The sequence below is a fragment of the Lagenorhynchus albirostris genome, chromosome X (genome assembly GCF_949774975.1).
Source record: "Lagenorhynchus albirostris chromosome X, mLagAlb1.1, whole genome shotgun sequence".
Taxonomy (NCBI): domain Eukaryota; kingdom Metazoa; phylum Chordata; class Mammalia; order Artiodactyla; family Delphinidae; genus Lagenorhynchus; species Lagenorhynchus albirostris.
In genome coordinates, this window is record NC_083116.1 from 19072682 (window position 1) to 19083896 (window position 11215).

The following is an 11215-nucleotide window of genomic DNA, read 5'->3' on the forward strand; positions in this document are numbered from 1 at the left end:
AGCAGTCTTATTAATGTGTATCTAATTGACGCAGAGTAGGCAATCAATAAACAGTTGAACAAATGAGGGTAAGGCATACCAGGTATAGAGGGAGCACATGCAATAGCAAAGGCAAATAGATTGAAATAAGCATGGTACATGTGTGCTAGGAGAGTAAGCAGGGAGGGCATGTTGCATGAAGTGAGAAGAACTGCCTGATAGCAGTCAAGAGGTATGTGTGACAAAGCACCGAGTTAGAAGGGTGGGATAGGGAGGGTGGGAGGGAGGCAGACGCAAGAGGGAAGAGATATGGGGATATATGTATATGTATAACTGATTCACTTTGTTATAAAGCAGAAACTAACACACCATTGTAAAGCAATTATACTCCAATAAAAATGTTAATAAAATAAAATAAAATGACAGAGATTTAAAAAAAAGAGTATGTGTGTGTGTGTGTGTGTGTGTGTAATCAAAGTTGGAGAAGCAGAGTAGGAGCAGATTATGAAAGACCTTGAATGCCAGAGTGAAGAATTTCAACTTAATGAACAAGGCACTAAGAAATTCTGTGAACAAACACCTTTAAATCTCTGCTTTAGGCCCCCAAATATCTGCTTTCTACATACTACTCCTCATGAAGATTAGGGGGGAAAAGCAAGAGCAACACCACTTAGTAGTAAGTTAATCTTAGATGAATTGTTCGTTTTTATCAGCCATTTCTGAGGTACAATTTAGAATTCACCAATTGTAAGCATACAGTTCTATGAGTTGTGACAAATGCACATAGACATGTAACCACCACTACAGTCAAGATAAATAACATTTCTTTCACCCCCAAAAGTTCCCTCAGTCGCCTTTGAAGACATCCTATACTTCCAACCATGGTCCTGGTAACCACTGATTTGTTCTCCATTACTGTAGTTTGCCTTTTCTAGAATGCCATATAAATGAAGTCATAAAATATACAGGCTTTTAGGTCTGGCTTCTTTCACTTAGCATAATATCTTTAAGATTCATCTATGTTTGTTACATCTATCAGTAGTCTGTTCCCCTTTCTTGCTGAGTAGTATTCTGTAGTTCAGGTGTAGCACAATTTATTTATCCATTCACCAGTTGATGTGCATTTGGAATGTTTATAGTTTGGCACTACTATGAATAAAGTTGCTGTGAACATTCAACTAGCAGTGGTGATATGCTTGCTGAGCCCCTCAACTTAGACCAAAGGTTCCTGGCAAGAGATGAATGGGTCCTGGAAGAAACTGTTGGACCAAGAACCCATCAGGGCTTATACTTCTCTCCCCCTCCACCCGGTCTAATTCATCAGTACTATTATAAGGATATTGTTATTGGTGACTACAAGTTGAAAAAAAGCAGTGATTTCTCACTTCTCTTCTGAAGATTTTTGTGCATACAGATATATTGTAGCCACTCAAATATTTGCATCTTCTCTCTCTCCCTTCTGTTTTCTGCATTTTCCTATTTAAATTTATTTTCCCTCTATTTCTCTACCTCTTCTCTCCTTCCTGTTTTCTCCTTTTCCTCCTCTCCTTATCTTTTCCATCTATCTTTCCCTTTCCTTATTATCTTCTTTTTGTTTCCCTTCCATTTCCTCTTTCCTTCCCTGTCATATTCTAGCATAGTAATTTATATTTACAAAATGTTTAAATCAAGGATGTAGCCACTTTACATGAGCTGTTACATACCATAAGCATTTTGTGCACTGCCAACTCATTTTATTTACTTGTTTTAACTGTGAGGATACTAAGCACTCAGTCCAATTCCTATTACATGAGATCACTTCAGTCAATTACACCTAATTTCCTGTAGTGATTCTGAGAATTTCAGCTGGATAGAGCTTTTATGTTTTGCTTTAAAGTACGCAAGTGTTGATTCCTATGCCGCATACCAACGCCAACCCTTCCTGGCCCCCATTAAAACTCCTATGTTTTGACAAATTGGAGTCATTAGTATTTCATCCCTCTGAAATAGGTTTAATCATTTAGGCGGTGATGTTCTATGTTCAAACTTTTGTATTAACAAACTCTCCCTTTTCTTCTTCTTGTTAAATAAGAACCTGATATTTAAGCATCCTAGATTAGTGTTACAGGTGCATTTTCAGCCCACCCATAAGGATCTGTGCTCAGATTCTCATGTCTAATTCCAATGAGCATTAGGGAGAATAAAGAAGTTCATTTTATAGTTTTATTAGAATTGCTCCTTTTGTACCTAGGCCTTTTTTCACAAGACTTTGGCTTAAGAGTCTGTGCTAGTTAACTCATATTCTCTTTCCTTTCCCAGGGTCATGAAGCCCTTTCTAAAAATGAAATGTGGAGTGAGGGTTTACTGTGGTCCAGTCCTGTTAGCTATGAGTGGGGAAGCACGAGAGTAAGGGGGAAGTGAAAAGGGGCTGCAGGGAAGTGTGGTCTCTAGGGTATGCAGGTAAATAATACACGTGTCATTGAACCAAATCAGAACATCACCACCTTGGGAAATAGCTTTAGGGAGGAAGGATAGGTGAAATAAATTGGGAGGAACAGAGAAGGGACAAAAGAGAGGGGAAAGGAGTGGGAGGAGGACACAATGTAGAAGGAAGATTCAAAGGCAGCTTCTACCTTCTGTTCCTCCTCAAGAATTCTCATTTCTAGGCTAAGGTAGCCCAGGCCTCTCAGCAGTCCCTTTCCTGCATGGTTTCCAGACTCTTCAGCATCTTCCTCTCTCCCTTTTAGATGCATTTTAGTCTGTGGCTGCTACGCAAATGTTGCCCCCCATCCTGCTATTTTCATTGAACATTTCAAGTACGGGTCTGCCAAGCACAGAGCTGGGCTATGCTATCACTCCCTTGTTTCTGACTCTATCTTTCTATTAATGCAGATGAAGATGGATTTAGTTTTCGGTGCAGCCACAACACACAACTGAATAATATTGAGCTTACAGTCCCTGAAAACCCCTAAATCTTTTTCATTTGTGTTGCTACTTAGCCACATCTCATCCTTTGCTTGTACATCTCATTGTTTTCGGACCCAAATGCAGGATTTCACATTCATGTTTGTGAACATTTAAAAATTATTTTTGACGCATGTATTATTAAGCTTATTTCAGAGTTATTTTGAAAATAACTCTCATCAATTCTGCAGTCAAGTAAATGTCCTATTTTGTTTTGTTTTCATTCTGGAAATTAATTTTCAGAATGAAGGCACAGATAATTAAGCATTCAAGGGCATTGAGTTTTTCAAAATTCATCTTTAAAATGTAAGTGTTCTCAAATTTAATCTGTTGACAAATAACAGATTTAAATTCTTCATTTTGCTGTCTGTTTCAGCTTAAAGTGGGAAAAAAGTGGCAGTGGCATATGCCTAGTCTGTTCCCAGCCTCCTAAAATGGTACAATACTGCAAAAATAACCACAGTCCCTCGTTGCTGGGCAATGGACAGCGTCACAAATCAAACTCCCTTCATTTTTGCATCTACTTATCTAGCTTAATGTTGAGATGGTCACAAACAAGGTACTTGTTATATAAATGAGATTGTTAATGTATTTCAGGAAATTTTTAGATCTTACTTCGTGTTTATGTGTACTTTCTGTGTTTTTAACCTTGGAAGAGATACACATTATTTAGAGCCAAAATTAAAATTACATTAAAAGAACTCAGTCTAACCTTATTACCTTGTGATAAACATGAGCCTTAGAAAAGCCTGTCTGTTGATGTTTTCCATTTGAATGATTTTCAGCAGATGACATTAAGTTATAAGGTGATGTATTTATAAAATCACGGAACGGTATTCTCACTTTAAATGAAATTCAGGTTGTTGTTACCTTTTATTTTTCTCCCTAACCTCTGAGGGAACACAAATTCAGAGAAAACTTTCTCAATCTGGGATGCCTAATTTGTACATTTCCAGTTCTGCTCAGTTTCTGTCTAGTCCTGTATATCTGCTAACAATACTATTCAAGAACATCTTTCAAAAGTATCATAAGTTATGTCCATTATCAGTTATAATACCTATATTATATATGGCATATCAACATTCAGTCCAAAGACACCATTGCCTCTGAACAGATTGTTTTTTCTGCAATTAGGTGCTGTATACTAAGCTAGCTAAGAAAATAAGACTTGACACCATATACCAAGGCTCTATTTAGCAGCACTGTCGTGAAGGTAAATGAACAAAATGGATCTATGAGCACTTTGGAGGAAAGGAACAATAGTGCAATACATAGATAAAGAATTATAATAAAAATAATAACAGTCATCAGATCTGGCCTAAGGGAAATTGGAGAGCAGAAGTAAAAGCAATTTCACAAACCTTATATAACTATCTTCTTCTTTTTGTTTTTGTTGTTTTCTTTGGTTTCCATGGTGAACTGTATTTGCAAAAAAGGCTCACCATTTGGATTAACTGCCCCCATTAGTCCAACATTTCACTCCACCTCACTATCCAAAAGCTCCCTACCAATTTTCCATTTAACCAAATATCCAAATAAATGCAACTAAACAGCTAATTCATTCAGAAAAGTGGTCAAAATAAGCATTAAGACTTGACTATCTCAAGATGATTTTGAAGAAGTTGAGCAGAAGATAGCCCTTGAAATGATACTGTAGGTAACATGGCCAATTGTGCAAACTACGAATGGGTTTCTTCTGGTACAGTTGGCAACTTTTGGAAGAATAGTTTGGCAGTGCCAAAACAAGGAAAATTGACGGAAATAAGTGTTGTAGGAAAAGTGGAAATTTGAGGCTTCTGATGATTATTTTTCTTTATCATATTTAAAATTGTAATATTGCATATTTATGAATTGTAAACTATATGAACTATAAATGATGCACACTATATATATCTAATATATAGTAGATGTGCATTGTTTATAGTTCATATATACATGTATATATACATATATAAATATATATTTCCTCTGGCTTTTTTGCTTTACCTATTTGAACTAGTTTTTTTTTTTCCTAATTTTAACATAAATTTAGATTTAGAGAAATGTTGCAAGATTAGTATAAAAAATTCCAATTCCGAAGTTTTCTCAGATTCTCTAAATTTTGACATTTTGGTATATTTGTTTCCTCTCTCTCTCTCTGGCCCCCTCCCTCCTTCCCTCCAATTTTTCCTGAACAATTTAAGAGTAGGTTGAAAATATAATATCCACATCACTCATATATGTATATGTGTGTTTCTTAACAACAGGGAATTCTGATTATTTTTTAAATCTACCCTAAAATGTTACTCAACTTTTTAAAAGTTCCTGTTGTAATCACAAATTATTTGCTGTCACAGCAGAAAATACAGGGATGAAGGAAAAAGAACATCACCAATAATTCTCCACCACATAAAGAAATGACCAACATGAATATTTTGTCTATTATTTGAAGTGTCTTCTATGGAACTTTTATGGGCTATCACTAATACTATATGTAATAAAACATAACATTTCTCAAATACTTTATAAAAATAATTTTTTCAAATCCAACACACAATAGCTCATCTTTTGCAGGGAAAAAATATTGATATTTCTTAGCTTAAGCCGAAAATTCCAAGGCAATTTTATGTCTCTCACACTTTCTCTCCCAGTTTGCAGATTCATTGGTTCTTTTTCTTTTTTTTAACATCTTTATTGGAGTATAATTGCTTTACAATGTTGTGTTAGTTTACACTATATAACAAAGTGAATCAGCTGTATGTATACCTATATCCCCATATCCCCTCCCTCTTGCGTCTCCCTTCCACCCTCCCTATCCCACCCTTCTGGGTGGTCACAAAGCACTGAACTGATCTCCCTGTGCTATGCAGCAGCTTCCCACTAGCCATCCATTTTATATTTGGTAGTGTATATATATCAATGCCACTTTTACACTTCATCCCAGCACACCCTTCATCTCCCCGTGTCCTCAAGTCCATTATCTATGTCTGCATCTTTATTCCTGTCCTGCCGCTAGGTTCTTCAGAAACATTTTTTCTTTTTTTTTTAGATTCCATATATATGTGATAGCATACAGTATTTGTTTTTCTCTTTCTGACATACTTTACTCTGTATGACAGACGCTAGGTCCATCGACCTCCCTACAAATAACTCAATTTCATTTCTTTTTATGTCTAATACTCCATTCTATATATGTGCCATAACTTCTTTATCCATTCATCTGTCAATGGACACTTAGGTTGCTTCCATGTCCTGGCTATTGTAAATAGTGCTGCAATGAACATTTTGGTACATAGCTCTTTTTGATTTATGATTTTCTCAGGGTATATGCCCAGTACTGAGATTGCTGGGTCATATGGTAGTTCTATTTGTAGTTTTTTAAGGAACCTCCATACTGTTGTCCATAGTAGCTGTGTCAATTTACATTCCCACCAACAGTGCAATCGGGTTCCCTTTTCTCCACACACTCTCCAGTATTTATTGGTTGTAGATTTTTGGATGATGGCCATTCCAACCGCTGTGAGGTGATACCTCATTGTAGTTTTGATTTGCATTTCTCTAATGATTAGTGATGTTGAGCATCCTGTCATGTGTTTGTTGGCAATGTGCATATCTTCTTTGGAGAAATGTCTCTTTAGGTCTTCTGCCCATTTTTGGATTGGGTTTTTCGTTTTTTTGATATCGAGCTGCAGGAGCTGCTTGTAAGTTTTGGAGATTAATCCTTTGTCAGTTGCTTCATTTGCAAATATTTTCTCCCATTCTGAGGGTTCTATTTTTGCCTTGCTTATGGTTTCCTTTGCTGTGCAAAAGCTTTTAAGTTTCATTAGGTCCCATTTGTTATTTTTGTTTTTCTTTCCATTTCTCTAGGAGGTGGGTAAAAAAGGATCTTGCTGTAATTTATGTCATAGAGTGTTCTGCCTATGGTTTCCTCTAGGAGTTTTATAGTGTCCGGTCTTACATTTAGTTCTCTACTCCATTTTGAGTTTATTTTTGTGTATGGCATTAGGGAGGGTTCTAATTTCATTCTTTTATATGTAGCTGGACAGTTTTCCTAGCACCACTTATTGAAGACACTGTCTTTTCTCCATTGTATACTCTTGCCTCTTTTATCAAAGATAAGGTGACCATATGTGCTTGGTTTATCTCTTGGTTTTCTATCCTGTTCCACTGATATATATTTCTGTTTCTGTGCCAGTACCATACTGCCTTGATTACTGTAGCTTTGTAGTATAGTCTCAAGTCAGGAGCCTGATTCCTCTAGCTCCATTTTTCTTTCTCAAGATTGCTTTGGCTATTCGGGATCTTTTGTGTTTCCATACAATTTGTGAAATTTTTTGTTCTAGTTCTGTGAAAAATGCTATTGGTAGTTTGATAGGGATTGCATTGAATCTGTAAAGTGCTTTGGGTAGTATAGTCATTTCCACATTGTTGATTCCTGCAATCAAAGAACATGGTATGTTGCTCCATCTCTTTGTATCATCTTTAATTTCTTTCATTAGTGTCTTATAGTTTTCTGCATACAGGTATTTTGTCTCCTTTGGTAGGTTTATTACTAGGTATTTTATTCTTTTTGTTGCAATGATAAATGGGAAAGTTTCCATAATTTCTCTTTCAGATATTTCATCATTAGTGTATAGGAATGCAAGAGATTTCTGTGCATTAATTTTATATCCTGTTGCTTTACTAACTTCATTGATTACCTCTAGTAGTTTTCTGGTAGCATTTTTAAGATTCTCTATGTATAGTATCATGTCATCTGCAAACAGTGACAGTGTTACTTCTTCTTTTCCGATTTGGATTCCTTTTATTTCTTTTTCTTCTTGATTGCTCTGGCTAAAACTTCCAAAACTATGTTGAATAATAGTGGTGAGAATCGGCAACCTTGTCTTGTTCCTGATCTTAGTGGAAATGGTTTCAGTTTTTCACCATTGAGAACGATGTTGGCTCTGGGTTTGTCATATATGGCCTTTATTATGTAGAGGTAGCTCCCCCTATGTCTATTTTCTGGAGGGTTTTTTATCCTAAATCGGTATTTAATTTTGTCAAAAGATTTTTCTCCATCTATTGAGATGATCATATAGTTTTTCTCCTTCAATTTGTTAATATGGTGTATCACATTGATTGATTTGCATATATTGAAGAATCCTTGCATTCCTGGGATAAACCCCACTTGATCATGGTGTATGATCCTTTTAATGTGCTGTTGGATTCTGTTTGCTAGTATTTTGTTGGAGATTTTTGCATCTATGTTCATCAGTGATATCGGCCTGTAGTTTTCTTTCTTTGTGACATCTTTGTCTGGTTTTGGTATCAGGGTGGTGGTGGCCTTGTAGAATGAGTTTGGGAGTGTTCCTCTCTCTGCTATATTTTGGAAGAGTTTAAGAAGGATAGATGTTAGCTCTTCTCTAAATGTTTGGTAGAATTCGCCTGTGAATCCATCTGCTCCTGGGCTTTTGTTGGTTGAAAGATTTTTAATCACAGTTTCAATTTCAATGTTTGTGATTGGTCTGTTCATATTTTCTATTTCTTCCTGGTTCAGTCTCATAAGGTTGTGCTTTTCTAAGAAGTTGTCCATTTCTTCCAGGTTTTTCATTTTATTGGCATAGAGTTGCTTGTAGTAATCTCTTACGATCCTTTGTATTTCTGCAATGTCAGTTGTTACTTCTCCTTTTTCATTTCTAATTCTGTTCACTTGAGTCTTCTCCCTTTTTTGTTGCTGCGTCTGGCTAATGGTTTATCAATTTTGTTTATCTTCTCAAAGAACCAGCTTTATTTTTATTGATCTTTGCTATTGTTTCCTTCATTTCTTTTTCATTTATTTCTGATCTGATTTTTATGATTTCTTTCTTTCTGCCAACTTTGGGGTTTTTTTTCTATTTTCTCTAATTGCTTTAGGTGTAAGTTTAGGTTGTTTATTTGAGGTTTTTCTTGTTTCTTGAGGTAGGATTGTATTGCTCTAAACTTCCATCTTAGGACTGCTTTTGCAGCATCCCATAAGTTTTGGGTGATCGTGTTTTTGACATCTTTATTGGAGTATAATTGCTTTGCATTGGTGTGTTAGTTTCTGCGTTTTCATTTTCAGTTGTTTGTAGGTATTTTTTGATTTCCTATTTGATTTCATCAGTGACCTCTTGGTTATTTTGCAGTGTATTGTTTAGCTTCCATGTGTTTGTATTTTCTACAGTTTTGTTCCCTGTAATTGATATCTACTCTCATAGCATAGTCGTCAGAAAACACACTTGATATGATTTCAATTTTCTTAATTTTATCAAGGCTTGATTTGTGACCCAAGATATGATCTATCCTGGAGAATGTTCCATGAGCCCTTGAGAAAGTAGTGGATTCTGTTGTTTTTGGGTGGAAAGTCCTAAAAATATCAATAAAGTCTATCTTGTCTGATGTGTCATTTAAAGCTTGTGTTTCCTTATTTATCCATTGGTGAAAGTGGGGTGTTAAAATCTCCTACTATGATTGTGTTCCTGTCGATTTCCCCTTTTATGGCTATTAGCATTTGCCTTATGTATTGAGGTTCTCCTATGTTGGGTGCATAAATATTTACAATTGTTATATCTTCTTCTTGGATTCATCCCTTGATTATTATGTAGTGTCCTTCTTTGTCTCTTGTAATAGTCTTTATTTTAAAGTTTATTTTGTCTGATATGAGAATTGCTACTCCAGCTTTCTTTTGATTTCCATTTGCATGGAATATCTTTTTCCATCCCCTCACTTTCAGTCTGTATGTGTCCCTCGGTGTGAAGTGGGTCTCTTGTAGACAGCATATATACAGATCTTGTTTTTGTATCCATTCAGCCAATCTATGTCTTCTGGTTGGAGCATTTAGTCCATTTACATTTAAGGTAATTATCTATATGTATTTTCCTATTACCATTTTCTTAATTGTTTTGGGTTTGTTATTGTAGGTCTTTTCCTTCTGTTGTGTTTCTTGCCTAGAGAAATTCCTTTAACATTTGCTGTAAAGCTGGTTTGGTGGTGCTGAATTCTCTTAGCTTTTGCTTGTCTGTAAAGGTTTTAATTTCTCCATCGAATCTGAATGAGATCCTTGCTGGGTAGAGTAATCTTGGTTGTAGATTTTTCTCTTTCTTCTCTTTAAATATGTCCTGCCACTCCCTTCTGGCTTGCAGAGTTTCAGGTGCAAGAGCATCTGTTATCCTTATAGGGATTCCCTTGTATGTTATTTGTTGCTTTTCCCTTGCTGCTTTTAATATTTTTTCTTTGTATTTAATTTTTGATAGTGTGATTAATATGTGTCTTGGCATGTTTCTCCTTAGATTTATCCTGTATGGGACTCTCTGCACTTCCTGTACTTGATTTAGTATTTCCTTTCCCATATTAGGGAAATTTTCAACTATAGTCTCTTCAAATATTTTCTCAGTCCCTTGCTTTTTCTCTTCTTCTTCTGGGAACCCTATAAGTCAAATGTTGGTGCTTTTAATGTTGTCCCAGAGGTCTCTGAGGCTGTCCTCAATTCTTTTCATTTTTTTTCTTTATTCTGCTCTGTGATAGTTATTTCCACTATATTATCTTCCAAGTCACTTATCTGTTTTTCTGCCTCAGTTATTCTGTTATTGTTTCCTTCTACAGAATTTTTAATTTCATTTATTGTGTTGTTCATCATTGTTTGTTTACTCTTTAGTTCTTTTGGTCCTTGTTAATATTTCTTTTATTTTCTCCATTCTATTTCCAAGATTTTGGATCATCTTTACTATCATTGCTTTGAATTCTTTTTCAGGGAGACTGCCTATTTCCTCTTCATTTGTTTGGTCTGTTGGGTTTTTACCTTGCTCCTTCATCTGCTGCATATTTCTCTGTCTTCTCCTTTTGTTTAATTTACTGTGTTTGCGGGTCTCCTTTTTGCAGGCTGCAGGTTCGTAGTTCCCATTGTTTTTGGTGTCTGCCCCCAGTGGGTGAGGTTGGTTCAGTGGGTTGTGCAGGCTTCCTGTTGGAGAGGACTGGTGTCTATTTTCATGGTTGGGAATGGAACTTGCCTTTCTTGTGGCCAAGGCCATGGCCAGTCGTTTGTTTTGTTTTGTTTTATTTTTCTTTTGCCGTACGCGGGCCTCTCACTGTTGTGGTCTCTCCCGTTGCGGAGCACAGGCTCCAGATGTGCAGGCTCAGCGGCCATGGCTCACGGGCCCAGCTGCTCTGTGGTATGTGGGATCTTCCCAGACCTGGGCACGAACCCGTGTCCCCTGCATCGGCAGGCGGACTCCCAACCAATGCGCCACCAGGGAAGCCCCCAGTGGTGTGTTTTTGTGTGTCTGTGAACTTAGTATGATTTTAGGCAGCCTCTCTG